General features: G+C 44.2%; 1 protein-coding gene across 1 annotated transcript in view; it reads right to left on the bottom strand.

Moving 5' to 3' along the window:
- The window catches only part of TMEM132B (transmembrane protein 132B), a 221093-nt gene that overhangs the window by 46189 nt on the left and 155283 nt on the right, over positions 1 to 19621 (bottom strand). The window lies entirely within an intron of this gene.

Genomic DNA, 19621 nt, shown 5'->3' with positions numbered 1-19621 from the left:
TCCTCTCCCCCGAGCCTCCAAGGGCCCCCAGGTCCCCTCCAAGCCCACGGATCTGTGAGCTCTGGCTTCATGTTCTTTTCTCACTTCCTCTGCCGATTCCCGGGGTCCTGTAGGGTCCACCCTCATGACTTATGTCCTGCCTGTCACATTCTTGCCATCTCCATGACCACCCCCCCCAGACTGTCCTCACTGGGACAGCCCCCACGGCCCCAACCCACCTCCTGTGTCCACTCTCCCCACGCACGACAGCTGAAGAGAATCTTTTACATCTCAACAGAATGCAGATCATCTCTGCCCTAGACCGAAACTCTTTGAAAGTGTCTTCCTCTTTGTTCTTAAGAGAGAGCGCACACTCCCCGCCAGGGGTGATCTGACTCTGGCCCACCCTCTGGCCTCTGGCCCTTCCCACGGCCCCTCCCCATGGGGAGCCTCACGGGCTTCTCCTACTTCTCTCCCACTGCAGTGCGCGTTCAGCGTGCCTCCTGCTCTTCCCCATGCAGAGCCCCCCACCACACCCGCCTCTGCTCCTGCCACCCTCCCATCCCAGCCTCCGGGCCCACTTCTTCAGAGGAACGGGACTTTCCCGCCCTCCACAGTGTGAATGAGCACCACCAAGTTTGCCCTGCATGGGAATAGCCACCAATGCTCCCCGTATGTTTATCTTGTGTTTATGTTTCCATCTCTAACTATTCATCAGACTGTAAACTCCCCAAGGGTCTCAGCCACCTCTGTTCTGACCTGCCTTGCATCCACAGAACAAGGGACGGTATCTGGTGTGTGAGAAGCAGTGCAGAAGAGAGCTCACAGGCACGGATTCTGGACCTGGACTGCCTGGGTTTGAAACTGGCTCAGCCTCTGTTTCAGTGGATCTGCATTCATGGAAAATGAGACTTAAGTGAAATAACCCAACATGGGTTTAATGACGCCTCTCACATAACCAGAGTCTGGAGGATCATGGCTGCTGCCTCTGGTCCAGTGACTCTACGAGGCCAGGGCTACTTCTCTGCAGTTCTCTTGGCCACTCCCTCAGGGAAACAAGATGGCATCCATCACACCAGCCATATGTCCACTGTCTCACCAGGGAGAAGGTGGGATGGGGAGGCAGTGCACCTGCTGCACCTGCCCCTTTCATCAGGAAGTCCAAAGCTTGTCCTATATGGCCAGCCCACCTGCAGAAGAGGCTGGGAAAGTGGGCGTCTCTAGTGGAGCTGGAGGGGGTGGCAGTGTGTAAATGGCTTTTTATAGTCCGTTACCAGGTCCGCCACAAGTTACTTACCTCTCCCTGTGCCTGAGTTCCCTGATCTGGAATATGGGGATAATAAAAATATGTACCGTGTGATGACCTCATGAAGGTTTAATGAAACTATCTGTGTACAAAGCTTAGAACAGAATTGGCATAAAATGAGCCACAAGAGCTCAATAAATATAGGTACTGCCGTAGATGCTATGAAAGATTGGCTCCATGAATGAATTAAAGAACCACTGGGTAGGTTCACAAAGGGACTCTGCTGAAGATGCTCATACTTGTCTGAAGAGAAAGAGCCAACCAGAGAGGCCGGTGGGGAACTGGGCAATGTGACTCAGCACTGAGATCCTCCAAACACTCAACAGTCGGCTCCACCAGAATCAACCCAATGGATTATTATTTCAAGTGCTCCTTTCACTCTTGGAGCCCCTCGCCTCAGCTCAAGCACTAAGTGGGTCCCACATTCAATTTTCTAAATCAGCCCCTCATTGTCCACCTTAAGCCTGAAGATGGGTAAGAGATGGAGTCAGTGAGTGATAATGATGATGATGATAGACAGTGTTCTAAGTACTTTACATGTAATTAATTGCTCATTCAGTTTACTCAACAACCCTCCCAATATAAATCCTAGTATTATAAGAATAGATTTATTATTCATTGATAGTAAACCTGAAAAATAATAGCTACTTGTCAATAAAAAACATCAACTTTGTAATGAACAGTTGTAAACAATGCCAACCCAGTCTAAGAAAGATGAAAAAATAAGTTGGAATTTTTTACATATGTCCTCTCCCCCGTATGGACGCTCAAGGAGTTAAGTCCAAAAGCATATAACTCTAGTCCATGTTCCTGAGTATCCCATTCCCACCAGGGACGTGAACTATATGTACCTTTATATTTAAGAGGTACAGCAAGGACAGGAAGCAGGAAGCGCTGCAGAAGTTGAAATGAGGACTCACCAAAGGTGGGACAGTGGTGTGGGTGTGGGTGTGATTACAATGTATACAAAGAACAGAGACTATATCATGATTCCAGAGCAAATGGCTAAATTCTACTCATAATGCAATGAAAAAATCTATATGGGTGTTTGCTGTATGTAATGGGCAGGCATTAATTCTGCCTGATGAGCATTCATGGATGCTGAACGTCCATCCAACCTTCTGTTTGTAATGACATTTTATTTTCCTTTGGGTATCATCCTACTCTGCTACCAATGAATGTGGCTTAGATGGTGCTGATCTCAGACCACAAAGTCAGGCTTCACAGATGAGCCCACAAACCAAATATGGCCCATTGAGGTATGCCAGTGTCATGTCCTCAAAGACTGATTCAAGTGAAATGCAAACAAAGGAAATCAAAGACAAGAGCAGGATAAGACAGATTCTTGGGAAAGATTTCTGAGTTTCTGAATCCAGCTATATCTGTGTCTGCTATCTTTAGAAATTTCGATATATAAAATAAACTGTTTTACTTAAGCCAATTTTAATTGTAAGCCAACTTAAACTGAAAGTCTTGACAAATACACGTGAGAATAGGCAACATGCTAGGCTCTAAAATGAACACTAATCTCTACCCTGTAGAAGCTCACAGCCTTCAAGGAAGGCATCACAATAATTTTGCCTAACTGAGTTTCAAGGGAGATGACTTTATTTCTCATAACAACCAATCACAACTGAACCAAGCTTATGATTTTATCTCAAATGCCTCTGCAGCTATATTTCTTCCTTTAGTTTTTGCCTATGTGACTGAGATTTTTGCAACCATGTTTTCCAGTGTCCATTAATGGCCTCCCCCTAAATCCCAAAGGCAATCCTACCTGCCTCTGACACAATGAGAAAGCAATTTATCTTGTTATATATTACATTTAAATCATTCCCTGGTGCCACAGACAGCTAAAAATTCACCATCTATCAAAATACAGGTCTTTTATTCTGCTCCTATTTGTGAAAGCTCTAGCTTTTATGTCTTGAAAGCATATTTATATTCCTTTATGAAGATGAGTTTCCATTAATGTTGCACACTACAGCAGCATCAGTGAAAATGGCAGAGTAAGGACATCCGAAAATTCTCTCCATAAAAGCAATGAGAAAACTGAAAAAAAAAAAACTCAAAATCAACTTTTTTAGAACTCTGGAAATAGGGGCACCTGGGTGGCTCAGTCATTAAGCTTCTGCCTTCAGCTCAGGTCATAATCCCAGGGTCCTGGGATCGAGCCCCACATCGGGATCCCTGCTCAGCGGGAAGCCTGCTTCTCCCTCTCCCACTCCCGCTGCTTGTGTTCCCTCTCTTGCTGTGTCTCTCTCTGTCAAATAAATAAATAAAATCTTTTAAAAAAAGAATTCTGGAAATAAAAGAAAGTCTTATGCAACCAGGAGAGCATTTATTCAAGAAAAATGGCTGAATCTTGGTTTTAAAAAAAAGAGAACTTTGTGGCATTTTAACTTGATTTATTCCCATCCCCTACTTCTCAGCCCCACAGTAGCTTTAAAAAATTACAGCCCACGTTCACAGTCAAAACCACTGGATTTGCAGTACAAAAGCCACTGGAGAGAGCAGATCAGGGCTGGAGACCTTTCAGACCCTAATTCCCAAAGAACTGCCATTATTTGACTTGTCTGATAGCCCCCTGGAAGATTCCCACTTGCAAGGCTGTCAGTATTTGACTGGACTCTGAGTTCACCCAGTGTGAAAAACTTTTACCCTAGAGGTATTTGTTAAAAGCAATTGTAGGCAACTGTTTAACTTCATAGCTGCCTGTGGGTGGTGAATAAAGTTTGGTGCAAAAAAAAAAAAGACCAACCCAAAAGCTTAAAAGGAAAAGATGATGAATGAGATGTGCAGAGGTGCTTTGAAAAGCTAATACCTGGGGAATCTATAAGACCATGCTTAATTTAGAGCTGTGTGCATGCTCAGGACTGTGTTCATACTCAAAAAAGCCCTGAGAAGGCTCTAAGTTCTCACCTCTTGTTGACTTTGAGGTTCTATGAAAGCAGGAAGTGAAAGCTAATGTAGAGCTGTCAAATGCCTGGCTAGTATTGAGTGTATGTCCCAACACACACAATAAGGCTCTTGGTAAAGACTGGGACACTTACTGATTCCAAGTGTCTAGGAAAATCTCTGTCCAATAATTGACTGACTACCACATGGGCCAAAGACTTCAGCAACCGTACACAACAAAGAATAGAGACTTAACAGAATTGTTCATAAAAGTCACTAAACAAACTACTACAACACACAACAATAAATATAAACCCAGGGAAAAAGAGATAACCTAATTTCAGAGTTGCTACCTTATATTATTTAAAATTTCCTCTTCTCAACAAGAACAACAACAAAATTAGGAGACATGCCAACAAACAAAAAAGTATGGCCCAGTCAGAGGACAAAAAGCAATCAAGAAGAACTGTCCTTGAGGAAGCCCAGATGTTGGACTTACTAGACAAAGATGCAAATATCTTAAACCAGCTATTTCCCCAAATACATTCAAAGAACTAAAAAACAAAACCAAAAAAAAACCATGTCTAAAGAACCAAAGGAAAGTTTGAAAAATATCTCACCAATGAGTGAATGTCAATAAAGAAATATAAATTATGAATAATTATGAACCAAAGAACCAAATGGAAATCCTGGAGTTGAAAAGTACAATAATGCAAGTGGAAAATTCACTAGTGTCTTCTCCTATAGGAATGGAGTAAAAGTAGAATAGAAAAGAGGACAAAATGTGGAAAATCCACAAACATGAGAAAGTTAAACAGCCTCCATTAAACAATAAGTGGTTTCAAAGCAGAAATCACAAGGGAAATTGGAAAAATGCTTTGAGATGAGTGAAAACAAAAACACAACATACCAAAACTTATCAGATGCAGAGAAAGTAGTACTTAGAGATAAATTTATGGTTGTAAATGCCTATATTATAAAAAAGAAAAAAAAAATCTCAAACCAATAACCTAGGGCTTCCACCTTAAAGAATTAGAAAAAGAAGAGCAAATTAAACCCAAAAGCAGCAGAAAGAAGAAAGGAATAAAGAATAGAGTGGATGAAGACGTCACAGGAATAAAAGGCACAGCATAAGGAATACAGTTCCATGATGCTGTAAGAGCAACAGACCATGACAGAAGGTAGCTCTACTTGTGGTAAACATACCATAATGCATAAACTTGTAAAACAAAAACAAAACCCCAAAGGGCATGCACATTTTTCATTTTAATAAGTACTGCCAGATTGTTTTTCAATCTTTCCACATCTATCAGTGATACATGAGACTGTGGCTCCATATCCTTGCCACCATTTTATGGGATCAATCTGTTTAATTTTTGTCAGTATTGAAAGGTAAAAAAAATGGCATTTTGTTGCCACTTTAATATTTCTCTGAACTCAAAAGGAAGTTGAACATTTGTCTCATACTTTTATTGTCTATTTGCCTCTGCTTTCCTGTGAATTGTTTGGTTATGTTATTTTTCTAATTATTCTTTCATTTTTCTATTTGCCTGTTTGTATTTTTTAAATGAATTTCTTAGAGTTCTTTGTGTATGAGAGCCACTAAAATTGTTTCTTGGAAAAATTCTTTCTCAGTGTATTGTTGGTTTATGATAGCATCTGTGACAGAATTCTACAAATGAAGACTAGAGTGGAAAAGAATAATAGAAGGAAGATAAAACAATATAGGAAACCAATGAAATTAAAGCAAAAGTAAGTTATTGTGTACAATAGCATCAACAATAATAAATTACTTAAAATAAATTTAACCAAAGTGTAAGAATGTACACTGAACACTACAAAATATCATTGAAAGGAACTAAACAATACCTAAATAAATGCAAAAACATCTCAGGTTCATAGATTGAAATACTTAATAATGTTAAGATGACAATACTCCTCAAGGTGATTTATGTAGTTGATGCAATCACCACGAAATTTCCAGCTGCTTTTTTACAGAAATTGACAAATTAATTTCAAAATCCATATGGAAATGAAGGGACTCCAATACTGAAAATGATCTTTAAAAAGAAAAAAGATGGAGGACTCACCCTTTTCTGAATATAACTGAATTTCCAGAAACAAAGCTTCACATTTTCCATTTCCAGCCAATTGATTTTTGACAAGGGTGCCAAGACAATTCAAAGGTTTCAAAGAACGGTCTTTTCAACAAAAGATGCTGGAATAACTGAATATCCACATGGGAAAAAAAAAAAAGCTGGACCCCTACCTCACACCATGTATAAAAATTAACTAAAAATGGATCAAAAACACAAATGTAAGAGCTATAAAACTCGGGGCGCCTGGGTGGCTCAGTCATTAAGCGTCTGCCTTCGGCTCAGGTCATGATCCCAGGGTCCTGGGATCCAGCCCCGCATCGGGCTCCCTGCTCCGCGGGAAGCCTGCTTCTCCCTCTCCCACTCCCCCTGCTTGTGTTCCCGCTCTCGCTGTGTCTCTCTCTGTCAAATAAATAAATAATAAAATCTTTAAAAAGAAGAGCTATAAAACTCTTAGAATAAGACATAGGTGTAAATCTTCATGACTCTGCACTGCATTGCCTTACTCTGGACCAGAGTGACAGAGTAGGCACTGTTGCTGGGGCAGAGAAAGAGAGGGCAAGAGGTCTTGTGTTCTTAGAGCTTCTGACTGGACCTGAGCTCATCATTCCACACAAGTTTCATTGCCCATACCTACATTCAAGGAGACAGTGAAATCCAGCCAAAGTGTCCAAAAAGAGAACTGGTGGGCATGTCTTATTTATCTGTCATCCCTTTTTTTCTTTTTTTAAAAGATTTTATTTATTTATTTATTTATTTATTTATTTATTTATTTGAGAGAGAGAGAGAATGCATGCTCACAAGTGGGCGGAGGGGCAGAGGGGCAGAGAAAGAGAATCTCCAGCAGACTCCATGCTGAGTGCAGAGCCCGTTGCAGGGCTCAATCTCATGACCCTGAGATCATGACCTGAGCCAAAACCAAGAGCCGGATGCTTGACTGACTGAGCCACCCAGGTGCTCCTGTCTGTCATCCTTTTAAATCCTTTGAAAAAATTCTCATTTTACAGGTGAGAGAACTGAAGCACACCACACAACTGTTAACCAACGTATGGATCCAATTCATTGACCTGCTGCATAATATTTGACACCACGTGCACATGCTCGTCACTCCTCACCCTCTCCTTACCCTCCAAGTCCCTCACAACCACCCATCTGCATTTGCTTCCTCTATGCATTTGCTTCCTCTGCACATTTCATATAAATGGAATCATATTATACATGCCCTTTTGTGTCTGGCTTAATTTACAAAGGGTGAAGTTTTCAAGGCTATCTGTAGCCTGCATCAGCACTTCATTCCTTTTTATGGCTGAGTAATATTCCATTGTATGCATAGACCCACATTTTATTTACCCATTCGTTAGATGTTGTTTCATCTAACGAAACAACATTGGGTTGTTTCTCTGTCAACCTGGGTCCAGAGAAAGGATAATGCAGTGCAAAGCCCCCAGCTGATGTGTGTCGGACCTGCAGTGTGAGCAAGAATAAACCATCGTTGTTCTAAGCTATGAAAATCTAAGAGTTGCATATAACTTTCAGCACTCTATTTTGACTATATGCTCTCGGGCCAAAGATAAAAATATGTGTAAACACATACTGAATTCTAGTTAGGTGCATTTTCCACAACAGTATGGGTTAGCAATTCCAAAACTACTTTAGGGCATTCCAGGACTGAGCAAATAAGATATGTTGGTAATAATGAGAGTCAGGTATCTCACTGCTAGAGAAGTGAATTTAAAATGGAAAAAAGAGGGGCAACTGGGTGGCGCAGTCAGTTAGGCATCCGACTCTTGGTTTCAGCTCAGGTCATGATCTCAGGGTCGTGAGATGGAGCCCCGTGTCGAGCCCCAGGTCGGGCTCCACCCTCAGTGCAGAGTCTGCTTGGGATTCTCTCTCTCTCTCCCTCTGCCCCTCCCACTCATGTTTTCTCTCTTTCTCTCCCTAAAATAAATAAATTTTTTAATGGAAAAAAGAAAGAGTAAGAGTGAGCTCTGGTCATGAACCGGAAGTAGGGATATAGCCATGAACTCATGGGGGACGACGTGTGTGGGCGTGTGTGCGTGTTTGTGGGTGTGCAAATACAGGTGTGGATTTATATCATTTTCCCTAGTTCTCTTCGCTCAGCAGGCTTTGATGCAATTACACTTCAGCAATCAGCACACCTAGACCCAGATTTTAGTTCTAAATACCTTCTCCAAGAAAAGGGAAACAGAGATCCTCAGAGAAACGGCTGATTCTAGGGCTGAAGGACAGAAAGCACAAGATAATGAGCCTAAAATATACTGTAGAGCCAGAAGGGAACAGAGTGAGTGCTCGAACAAATGTCAAAAGGACCCAGGAGACTGTTTGAAGGAACTCACCCTGGCCAACCCGGGGACAATCTTACCACACTATAAATAACTGTAATAGGTAATTATAATAATATAACATATTACATAACATATATAATATATGAAAGCTTCTGAGTCCATAGTGATATAAACAAACAGGGGAGAAAGGAAACATCCTTAGGGTAGAATTCCAACTAATAAATGAAAAAACTAATGATGAAATTGAAATACCACCATCTGGCAACCACCATTTATTACCGTAACTGTTTCAGGCAAGAGTCAGCATGAACACTACTAGTAATTAAAAATATGATCAGAAACAGGATAGTCACATAGTGCCAATGTATCTCTGCGCACAAGACCTATTAACTTCAAAGAGAAAAGCAGTAACTACATGGCACCAAAACCCAGCATGCATTGCGTCATCCACGTGATCAAAGATAACAACACTTAGCAGGATAAACCCGACATCCAAAGTCCTAAAAAAGGACTTAACATCACTTCTGAAGCATTTCCAAAAAGAGTGAATCTGACAATGAATATCAAAGTCACATTTGGGGCACATTTTATGAAACAACTAGCCTGTACCTTTCAAAGGCATCACAGTCTGAAACTCAAAAACTGAAAAACGCCCAGACTGAAGAGGACAGACAGACATAAGAAATGTACGTGTGATCCCAGACCAGGTCCTCCAGCAGAAAAACAGGTATGTTTCTTTTGCTATAATGAGCGCAAGTGGGACACTCCAAGAAATCTGAGTAAGGTCTAGGGCCGAGGTAAATCTTTGTATCAATTATTAACCTCCTGATTTTGATAATCTCATTCTACCTGTGCAAGAGTGTTGGAGAAATTCACAGTGAAGCATCTGCAGATAAAGGATCATCATGGGTGGGACTCAAACATTTCATAAAAACAGCAATACTGTGGGTTCGTGGAGAGAGACAGAGAGAGAGAGAGAGAGAGAGAGAGAGAGAGAGAGGATGTTGCCCTCTGGGGAATTTTGCTGACGGTATTTGGGAAATGCATTTATTCAGACTCTTGGGAAATTTTAAAATAATATTAAGAATCAAATCAGTGAATAAATGCATAAAGACACAGCACATGGTTAATGCCTAAGGAGCATCGTTTATGACAACTAACTTTCCTTAAAAACTTAGGTAAGTGCCAGGCACTATACTAAGTGATATACGTGCATTATCTGCTAATAATGATGCATATTTATAATACAGTATTATATGTATTGACATCTAAAAGTAAAAATCACACTAGGGAACAGCCTGCTACATCATAAGTACTCGATAAACACTAACCAGTCATATTAATATCTGACTCAATCCTCAAATGTCCCTACTGAAGGGTTACTATTTTCACCCTCATTGTGCAAATGAGGGAACCAGGGCTGAAAAGGGTCCTTTAATTGGCCAGAATCCCACTTCTGCTAAGCAGCCAAGCAGGATGTGAACAAAAGCACACAGACGTCAAAGCCCATCACCCTGGCCGCCCTATTCTCCTCTCAGCTCCTCACCTGTAAAACAAAGCCAACACTCCATTTCTTCGCCTAATTCAAAAGCTGTAAGGATAAAAGACAGAACTGTACAAGCCTTGATTTTAACGCCTTGTAAGAAGATATTTTACAAATGCAAAACTTAAGGTTTAGTAGAACCAGCCAAGTAGCCCCAAAGCCCCACACCATGACCACATGTGGCTTCTAGCAGGTTCCATTCCAGCCCCTCCCCCAGTGTGGGAGGGTCCAGACCACAGTCTGCAAGGCCCAGGACTGTCAGCCCCTGAATGGGAATCTAACTCTGACCCTGTTTTGATCTCAGACACCCCGACTTCTGATTTCTAAAGCTACAAGACAGATGTAAGCTTCACTCAGAGATAAACAAGGATGCTGGCTCCAACTGAAACAATGATTTTCAATCCCACTGCTGTGTATTATATAACTCTGAAATCAGCCGAGTTCCCTCCACGTGATAGTTATTTTGGGATTCTAATAATTTATTATCCACAAAGCAGTAAGTGATTTCAAAATTCAGCTCTTTATGAGTCCCCGAATAACATGGAGAAAGTTATTTCTAACAGGATGGCTCTCAGAAGGAGCTGATACAATGTGTCTCCATGGAAGTTTCGTCCAGATATCTCCTGGGTGGCAGCATGGAGGGAAAAGACCAAAGCCGTGTGGAAGGACGTGTGACAAGCAGCCACTCAAGGTGTCGGCAAGCTCACCTACACCAGTGACTAGGGGCAGCGAGGTGGTAAGGGCCGCCTAACGGATGAGGCTAGGGGTCACATACTGGGAAGGTGGTTGCCCAGTGGGCCTCACAGCCACGTTGCTGTCCACTGCACAAAGCAGGATGCACACAGCTGAGTCCTGACACCTCTCTGTGCATCCCGAGGGTCTGCAGGGGGCGGATCGGAGCCAGTGATGGCCAGAAGCCTGGAAGCTCTGTGGAGACAGGGACCACTGCCTCCCGCCCTGCCTGGGGTGGGGGGCCTATCAACGTTTCAGCTGTTGACCGCAGCCAAAGCGTCCCATGGTGACATAAGGGCCAGACTGAAAGCTAGAGAGACTCACAGACAACACACAAGCTTAAGTCCAACAGAGAGAGACGGAGAGAAAAAGACACAGACATTTTAAAAAAGCTAGACAGAGGCAGCAAACGTGGGGGCAGAGAGGAAGGTAAACCCCGAAGCTCAGGGAAGAGAAAGACGGCGTCACGGACACCATGTGCGAGTCACAGCGACACACTCAGAATGCACGTGGGGTTACGGGTGGGCCACCCCCAGCTCGGGCGGGTCCTGTGTTCCTGCCTCCCGGCTCTGGATGACAATTACACGTGTTTTCTCTTATTTCCTTCCTCTGCTTCATGATTAGCACTTCCTCCGTACAACTCTAACCTGTACGTGGTGCTTCTTTGTTGCCTGGGAGGGGGAGGAACCAGCGTGAGCCACGTCGAAATTTAACACAACTTTCGGCTGCCGGAGGACCAGCAAGTCGATGACATCGGTTCAGTGAAAACCTAAACCAGATCTAATGGCGCCTCGGAGAGAAATGATCCTGAGGTTAAGCTTAGCACCTCTGAAACCCGATCCCACAAGGAGAACTCGGTTCTAACCTGAACAAGCCCCCCACCCCATACAGTAACTGTGGACTGGCTGGCGCCCCCATGACTGCAGTGAGCTGCGGAGCCTGGGCTGCTGGCTTGGGCTGATTCTCAGTCCCTCCATCAGGCTCCTTCCAAGTGAGGATGGATGGAGAAGGAGGGAGGAAGGGAGGGACAAAGACGGGAGCAGGGGGGTGGAGGAGAGGGGATGGGAGGGGGGAAGAACTTATGGTCCGAAAGAGAAAGAAAAAGGCAGACAGACAGAAGGACTGAGAACATCCAGTCCTCAAGAGAGAGGGGGACAAACAGACAGACAGGGAGATGTACAAAGACAGACCAACCTAGGCAGAGTGGGAAGGGGCAGAGGGACAGAGACAAATGATGGAGACAAGCAGAGAAAGACAGGGAGCTAGCGAGCCAGTGGAATCAAGGCAGACTGTGATCAGCAGGAAGGTGGCAGAGCCAGCAACAAAGAGAACAGGAAGCCCCCAGACCTCACATCCAAGCCACAGGGCTTTCTGTACAACCAGTGCCTCTGTGTCAGCCATGGGGCTCGCCTGTCCTGGTCCAGCCCTGCCTCTTGTAACCTGTGCCTGTAGCTGAGGCCACTGGGCTCAGCCGTGGCACCGAGGATCACCCTCACACACTAGGACCCTGGCAAAGCGCCCCTGAAAGTGGGGTGTGCCTGCCAGGGCTTCTCAACCCGTCACATCCCTGGGGACTTCCCTATGGAATCCAGTAGAGCAAAATCATTTGTTCAGCACCTGCTCGGGGCATGGCTGGGCGTACAAGTAAGGGGGAAAACAACAAAACCCAGAAGATTCTATGGCATAGTTATGGTATGTGGGCACTATTTATACCTTTGTGTTTTTATTCATATAATTCTCATAATAAATCTATGAGGAGAAACCCTAGTCGTCCCCATTTTACAGATGAGAAAATGGAGGCACAAAAACTCACCCAAGATTTTATTACTGAATGCTGGATCCAGAACTAAAACCCAGAAAGTCTTACTCCAGCGTCTGTGCCCATAGCCACCATGCTATTCTGCTTGTTAAGAAGAATATAACATCAATACATGAAAATCATAAAACCCTGTGCCAGACAGAACACTAAGCCCTTTCTAGGTTCTCTCATTAATCCCCAGAGGGAGGGTCTTTTTTGACTAGTCTCATTCCTGTACTGTTTTTACACACTACCCTATTTTATGTCATAGAAATCACCACAATTTGGAAATTACCTAACTTATTTACTTGCTTTTGATCAGCCTCACCCACCAAAAATTAATGCTTGGACTTCCCCTTCCATTCATTACCCAGAAATGTCCCACCTGCTGTAACTAGAAAAATCAGAAAAAATACATGAAACAATTATTTTCAGACACGATGAAAACAGGTAGAAATAAAGAAACACGAAGGTGAGTCCCTTGGTTACTACAGGAAGAGTAAAATCAAATAAAACTCCACCCTCTTGTTGAGATCAGACGATGGAGGTCAGGGTTCAGGGAGGTGAAGGCAGCTAGAATTTGGAGATAGTTTATCTGAGAGAAAGGAGCGATGTGTGGGGAAAGTATCCTAACCCCAAAGCAGAGGGTCCTCTGGGGTCCCTGGCTCAGTACTCAGCTGTGCATGCAAGGGCGAGGAGAGAATCTCCAGAAGCAGTAAAGCTGAACGATTCTGGAATGCACCCAGGGCTGGACAGTCTGTGTTCCAGTTTAGCCAGACTGGAGAAATGCTGCAAGATGGGGGACGCTGGACAGGATGCTCAGAGGGTCGCCATAATAGTGGAGCTAAATTAGCTCCAATAAGGCTGCTCTGGACCTGCCCTGAGGAAGCTTAAAGGCCACCTCAAAAGAATCACGCTGATCCACAAGCCAGAACAAAGTCAACACTGACTAGAAGAGCACAGCAAAACCTGGCGCTCAACAAGGTGAAATTCACAATGGACAGGAGCCAATCTGACATGACCGGGTAACCAGGAGAAAAATCAAGCAATAGAAACAGACCCAGAAATGCTACAGATGACGGAATTGTGTGTAAAGGGGGGGAAAATATGTCTAGACAGGAAATATTCAGTCTAAAAGACAACGGAATGATTCCTATGTGCTCACCCCAAAGAAATGAAAAGAAATGGCCAGATAGGGACCCAGAATGTTTACTCATACAGCCAAAAACTGGAAATAATCCACACGGCCGCTGGTGAATGAATAAACAAAGTACGGCATGCCCACACAATGAGGTATCATTCAGCAAACTACTCATAATTTGCAAAAACTTGGATGAACCCGAAAGCAGTTGTGCTCAGTGAAAGAAGCTGGAGCACATACTGTATGAGTCCACTAGTGTGAGATTCTACAAAAGGCAGAATGAGCGTGACAAAGATTAGATGAGTAGTTGTCAGAGGTTGGCAGGGGAGAAAGGACTGGCTAAGCAGAGGCAAGAAGGAACTTGTGGGGGTGATGGAAATGTGCCATCTCTTTATTGTGGTGGTGCTGGGGAGGGAACTCCCCATATATCTCATCAAACTGCAAAACAGGTGAATTTTATGGCGTGTCAATTATACCTCAGTAAACATAGTGCAAAACAAGACCCTATTCCTGCACCCGGGTCTTCCATTCAATAAATATTGGGTCAGAAGAAAAGGAGGGAGGAGACGGATGCCATGAAAGGATGAAGCAGCAGAGAAGGAAGGACAGAGGGGTACAGGTGGGTCCGTCACCAATGACAGGTCCACTACGGATCCTACTTTGAGAAGAAACCGAAGTTCTGAAGCATCACGTATAGCTCAGGGGGGATGAGACACCTACACTTTCCTTACCTGCTCATGGGCTACAAATGCTTCCGATGGTCCTGTCGCCGAGAAGAGCTGGAGTGTGGTGGGGGGTGGGGGGTGCAGGGCCAGGCTCAGGAGCCGGCTCCCCCGGTCCCCATCCCCCCTGTGTCTCTCGGGAAGGTCACTGAAACGCACTCTGATTCACATTCCTTACCTGTCAGAGATGGTCAGTACCGGCACCTCTGCCGCATAAAGAAGTCGCGAGGCTTAACTAAGGTGAGGCATTGAAAGCACTGGGATCACTGCCCGGCCCATAGTAGGTGCTCAATAAAGGTCTCTTCCCAGTTTCAGTGCTCCCACGTTTGTTGCGTGGAAAACCTCCACGCATCCTTCAAGATTCTACTAAAGTGTTCTCACCTACGTGAAGCCTTCCCGGATGACGTCTCTAGTCAGAATTAACGGCTTCCTCACATATGTCCCCATGGGGCTTTCTAAATGCCTCCTTCTAGCACGTGGTATCAGAACTCACACGCTGCTTCCCGGACGGGCTATGTAATGCTCAGGGTCTAGCACACACCTGGAGTCATTAGGGGGTCTGAAGAGATGAGTAAATACCCATATATCTGGTGTGTACCACAACTCACATAGTCTACACGGCGTGGTATCAAGGGCAGGTGACTTGGGGAGGGCAGAGCAGGAAGTCACATCCTTGGAAAGACTAAATCCGAAAGGTCATTCAGAACCTTTGATCCTGAGCCTATCGTATTTCCCTCAAGAATGAAAACTCACTGCAGAACAGCTTTCTGATGAAGAAACTTTCACAAAGTTTATCTGCAAAGAAAAGGCGGCTGTGTGTCCCCACAGGCAGACCTGACCAAAAATGACACTTTTCTCACTCAAAGCATTTTAGAATTTCTATCTTAGGAGCGGCTGGAAGAAGGCAGCCAGAAGCAGAACTCTGTGAAGACCACATCCTAGCCTCTACTTTACCCACACTGACCCTGCCGAGAGAGAAGACGTGAGGGCATGTTGAAGCCATCCTTCCAATCTGTCCGATAAATTATTCACCATCTTTTCCTTAATGTGCCTCAGCATTAAGATTATAAAGTGAGCAGTTTACTCTAGTATTATTATTGTAATTCAGAGTAACTCTGCAGTGCCACCCCAGCATTTGTGAATGGTGTCTCAGGATTCAAAGCAATGAGACCACTGCCTGCAAATCTATTTTTGTCTTCCCAGCTCTGTTACATCAAATCCAACTGCCTCCTTTCTTCGCCTGAATCTAAGCACACAGGGGACTTACTAGGTTTCCAGAGCCACCATAACAAATGACCGCAAAGAGCAGAGCTCTATTCTCTCACAGATTTCGTGGTCAGAAGTCTGAAATGTGTCAGTGGGGTCACAGTCCTTCCAGAGGCTCTAGAGGAGGATCCTTCCTCACATCTTCCAGCTCCGGGGGCTCCAGGCCATCCCTGCCTCCATCACCACGTGGCCTTCTCCTCGGTGTCTGTGTGTCTTAAATCTCCCTTTTTTTTCTTCTCATAAAGACACTAGTTACTGGACTTAGGGGCCACCAGAAATCCAGGATGTTTTCTTCTTAAGATCCTTAACTTAAATACATCTGCAAAGGACCTATTTCCAAACGAGGCCACCTTCACAGACACCAGGAGTTAGAACTTGAGACATATTTGGGGGGGGTGCTATTCAACCCACTAGAGGGCTTATTTTCTAAGATTGTATAAAGGAAGGCACAAAGGGACCAGTCCTGACCTATGTCATCAGAATACAAAACAAAACAAACAACAACAAAACCCTATGGCTCTCACCTATATTGAGAGAAAAGTTTGACCCTTCTATTCTTTAACAAACAAATCCCTCACCACTTTGGAGAAACTAGTGGGGGTGGGTTTTTTTTTTTTTCCATTTTCATAATAAATTCAAGTTGCAAAACAAGCAATTGTCTACTGTCTGGACTTCCTTACCTAATAGAAATAGAAATCATCACATTCTGTAATCTATACCCTCTGGAAGATCATAAGGTTTCCATTTTTCTTTCAAAGAATGATGAACTGAATATGAGATTGATGAAATGACCAGAAAACAGTGCTTGGCCATTTCCAAAAGACACGGAGTGTTAACCTCGCTGTCCTCAAAAAGTCCCTCTCTCCTCTCCAGCGATGCCACGGGCTGGGACACAAAGTCTCTGAGACAGCTGCCGAATAACCCCCAGGTCGGGCCATGCGTGAGCAGGGGGTAACTACACAGCAGGGATGATGGGGGACCTGGTGGCTTCGCTCTGCCAGCCTCCTCAGGAGAAGGAACATGAAGACACTTGGGGCTACACAGGAGCAATTTCCTTCAGGTTTGCTGCTACCGGACATACACTCTTCCCAACCCTTTTTGAAAGGGGGGTGGGTTCCAGGTAAGCAGTTCTGGATATTTGGTTTGAGCTAATCCTATTACTAGCAAAGAAAAAAAAATCTATGCCTTCATTTGATAACTTCAGTTAGGAGATGTTTTTGATGCTGGGAAGGCAGGTGAAGCATGACTGAAGCAAAGAGACAGTCACTGAACCCAGTAATTCAGATGGTGTAATGTGCCCTGATGCCCCGAGTTAACCTAATTTCTACATTTGTATGTCACAGTGGATTTGGAGATTATTTTTGAAGGGTCATCAAAACCCCAAAGAGAGAGAACAGAGTGACTTACTACTTCAGAACGAAGGACACTGCCCATGCCCGGACCCCTTTAGTCTGGCCCCAAATCTGCTCGGATTATCTCTAGCCCTGGGGAACTTGACCCCTGGCTCCCTCAAACCAGGTTCTCCCCGCAGGAGCGGACTCCACCCCCAGCTCCAGAGATGCATCCTGGCGCCCAGGCCCACAGCCAGTCAGCATCGGGCATCCCTCAGACCCGAGACCGGTTACACAGCTGGCAGGTGCTCCCAGCTGATCCAATCAGATTGGGCTTTCTGTAACTTGCAAACCATGGCCTCCTGGCTGATCCAGACTCAGCGCAGTAACCCTCACCAAGTGCCTCTGCCTTGGACTGACTTTCTCATATTGTGGCTAAGAAGCTGGCAGGGCTGGGGCGCTTGGGTGGCTCAGTCGGTTAAGCATCTGACTCTTGATTTAAGCTCAGGTCATGATCTCAGGGTTGTGGGATCAACCCCCACATTGGGCGCTGCACTGGGCGTGGAGCCTGCTCAGGATTCTCTCTCTCCTCCTCCCTACCCCCGCAAAAGAGAAGAAGCAGCTGGCAGGGCTGGTATCCCCACTTAGGACTGGCTAGCCCCGGGTCACTCTCAGTGGCTGCTCACAAACAGAACCAACCACCTGCTTCTGGCTCTCATCTGATCTTCAGGTAGACTCAGACACACGCTCAGCGAGTACCAGGCCAAATCCAGCTACTGTCTAATTTAGAGAGGAATCACCAGTCTCAATTACAGACCACACTAACGCTTCTGTGCATAGCAGAGCCCTGGGGTGCCTCACCGTGTGCACAACGGGCTCCAACCAATCTCCGCACACCTGCCACTCTCCTCCCTCCCCTGCAAGTAATCAAGTCACGTGACTTCACTTCCATAGCACAACATGCCGTTCACACCTTACATCAGGAGATTCTCAACATCCCTGGCAGGTAATCAGGGAAGGTGCGACAATTACCATCATGCAGAGGAGGAAGACAGACTCAAGGGAGGGTACTTGGCCTGCCCGAGGTCTCAGAGCTGGTCACGAAATCTTCCCTGGGCAAGAACCCATGTCGTCTATCTTTAGGGAGGTATTTTTACCGGGACATTTTTGCTATTACTTATTTTAATAAGGGTTTATGCCCTTTGTTTTCAGACATCATACCTGCAGTGTAGTGCAGGGGGCACTTTGGGGCCATTCTTGATCCAGAATCCTGGATCTTCCACTCACCGAGTGGACTTGGGTAAACGACTTAGTTTTTCAAAGACCCAACTTACCAAATTTCTGCTGACTTGTTTGTTCTATCAGTTACTGAGGGAGAAGAGTGTAAACCTCCAACTACAACTGTCAATTTATATTTATTTCTCCTTTCAGTTATGTAAATTTTTGCTTCTTGTATTTTGAAGCTTTGTTATTGAGTGTGTACAGATTCAGGACTGTTATGTTTTCTTGATGAACTGACTCCTTTATCATTATAAATTGTATTTTATAATCACTGCTGACATTCTTTGACCTATTATTAACATACCATTCTGATGTAAATATAACCATTCTGTATTTTCTAATGTTTTTCTCTTTCTTTTCTCAGCACTGTGGAGATAGAACTGAAAAAACTGTAAGATACTTAAAGTGTAAAAGTAATCGTTTGATATACATATACATTGTGGTAGGTTTCACCCCAATACATTAATTACATATTCAGGTGTGGGGTTTTTTTGGTGGAAACATTTGAATTCTAATCTCTTAGCAAAATTCAATTATACAATACAGTTTTAACAATTATACTAACCAATCTCTATAGTTTATTTGTTGCCTTACTGTTTATAGTGCAAAAACGAAAGGAAGAGAGAAAGAAACAAAAAAAGGAAACAATCTAAATGGCTAACAAAAGAGAATTGATCACTATGAAATATTATATGGCTATTAAGGAAAAATGTTTTGGGTCTACATACACATTGACCTAGGGATAGGTCACGATGTTACAAAGAAATGTGCCCCCCCCCCAAAAAAAAGAAATGTGCACAGAATACTCCTAAATGTCCCCATGCAGCTCTGTCCTGAGTTCCTGCAACTTGGAGGAAGGGATGTTGGGAACCAGTACTAGACTTGGGATACTTTGGGAAGAACTCAGAGAAAGTCATCTGTATTTCACAAGCAGACATTACCTTTAGGAACACAACCCCCCCTCCTCCCCCCCCCCCGCCCCCGTGGTCAGGAGCTGGTTCCCAAGCAACATTTCCCCAGCTGCGGTCATGCACAGTTCTCAAAATTGTTGCCGTAATTGATATTTCTTTGAATCAATTCACATTTTGTAGGATTTTACTTAGCTGCTTAAATATATTTTTTTCAAGATTTTATTTATTTGAGAGAGAGAGAGAAAGAGAGAGAGAGAACACAAGCTTGGGGTTTGGGGCAGAGGGAGAGAGAGAAGCAGGCTCCCCCCAGA

This window comes from Eumetopias jubatus, unplaced genomic scaffold, assembly GCF_037043125.1.
Source record: "Eumetopias jubatus isolate StellerSeaLion01/CBP00866 unplaced genomic scaffold, mEumJub1_p1.0 scaffold_16, whole genome shotgun sequence".
Classification (NCBI taxonomy): Eukaryota; Metazoa; Chordata; class Mammalia; order Carnivora; family Otariidae; genus Eumetopias; species Eumetopias jubatus.
The sequence above is the reverse complement of the archived record's forward strand: the minus strand, read 5'-3'. Positions and strand labels throughout refer to the sequence as shown.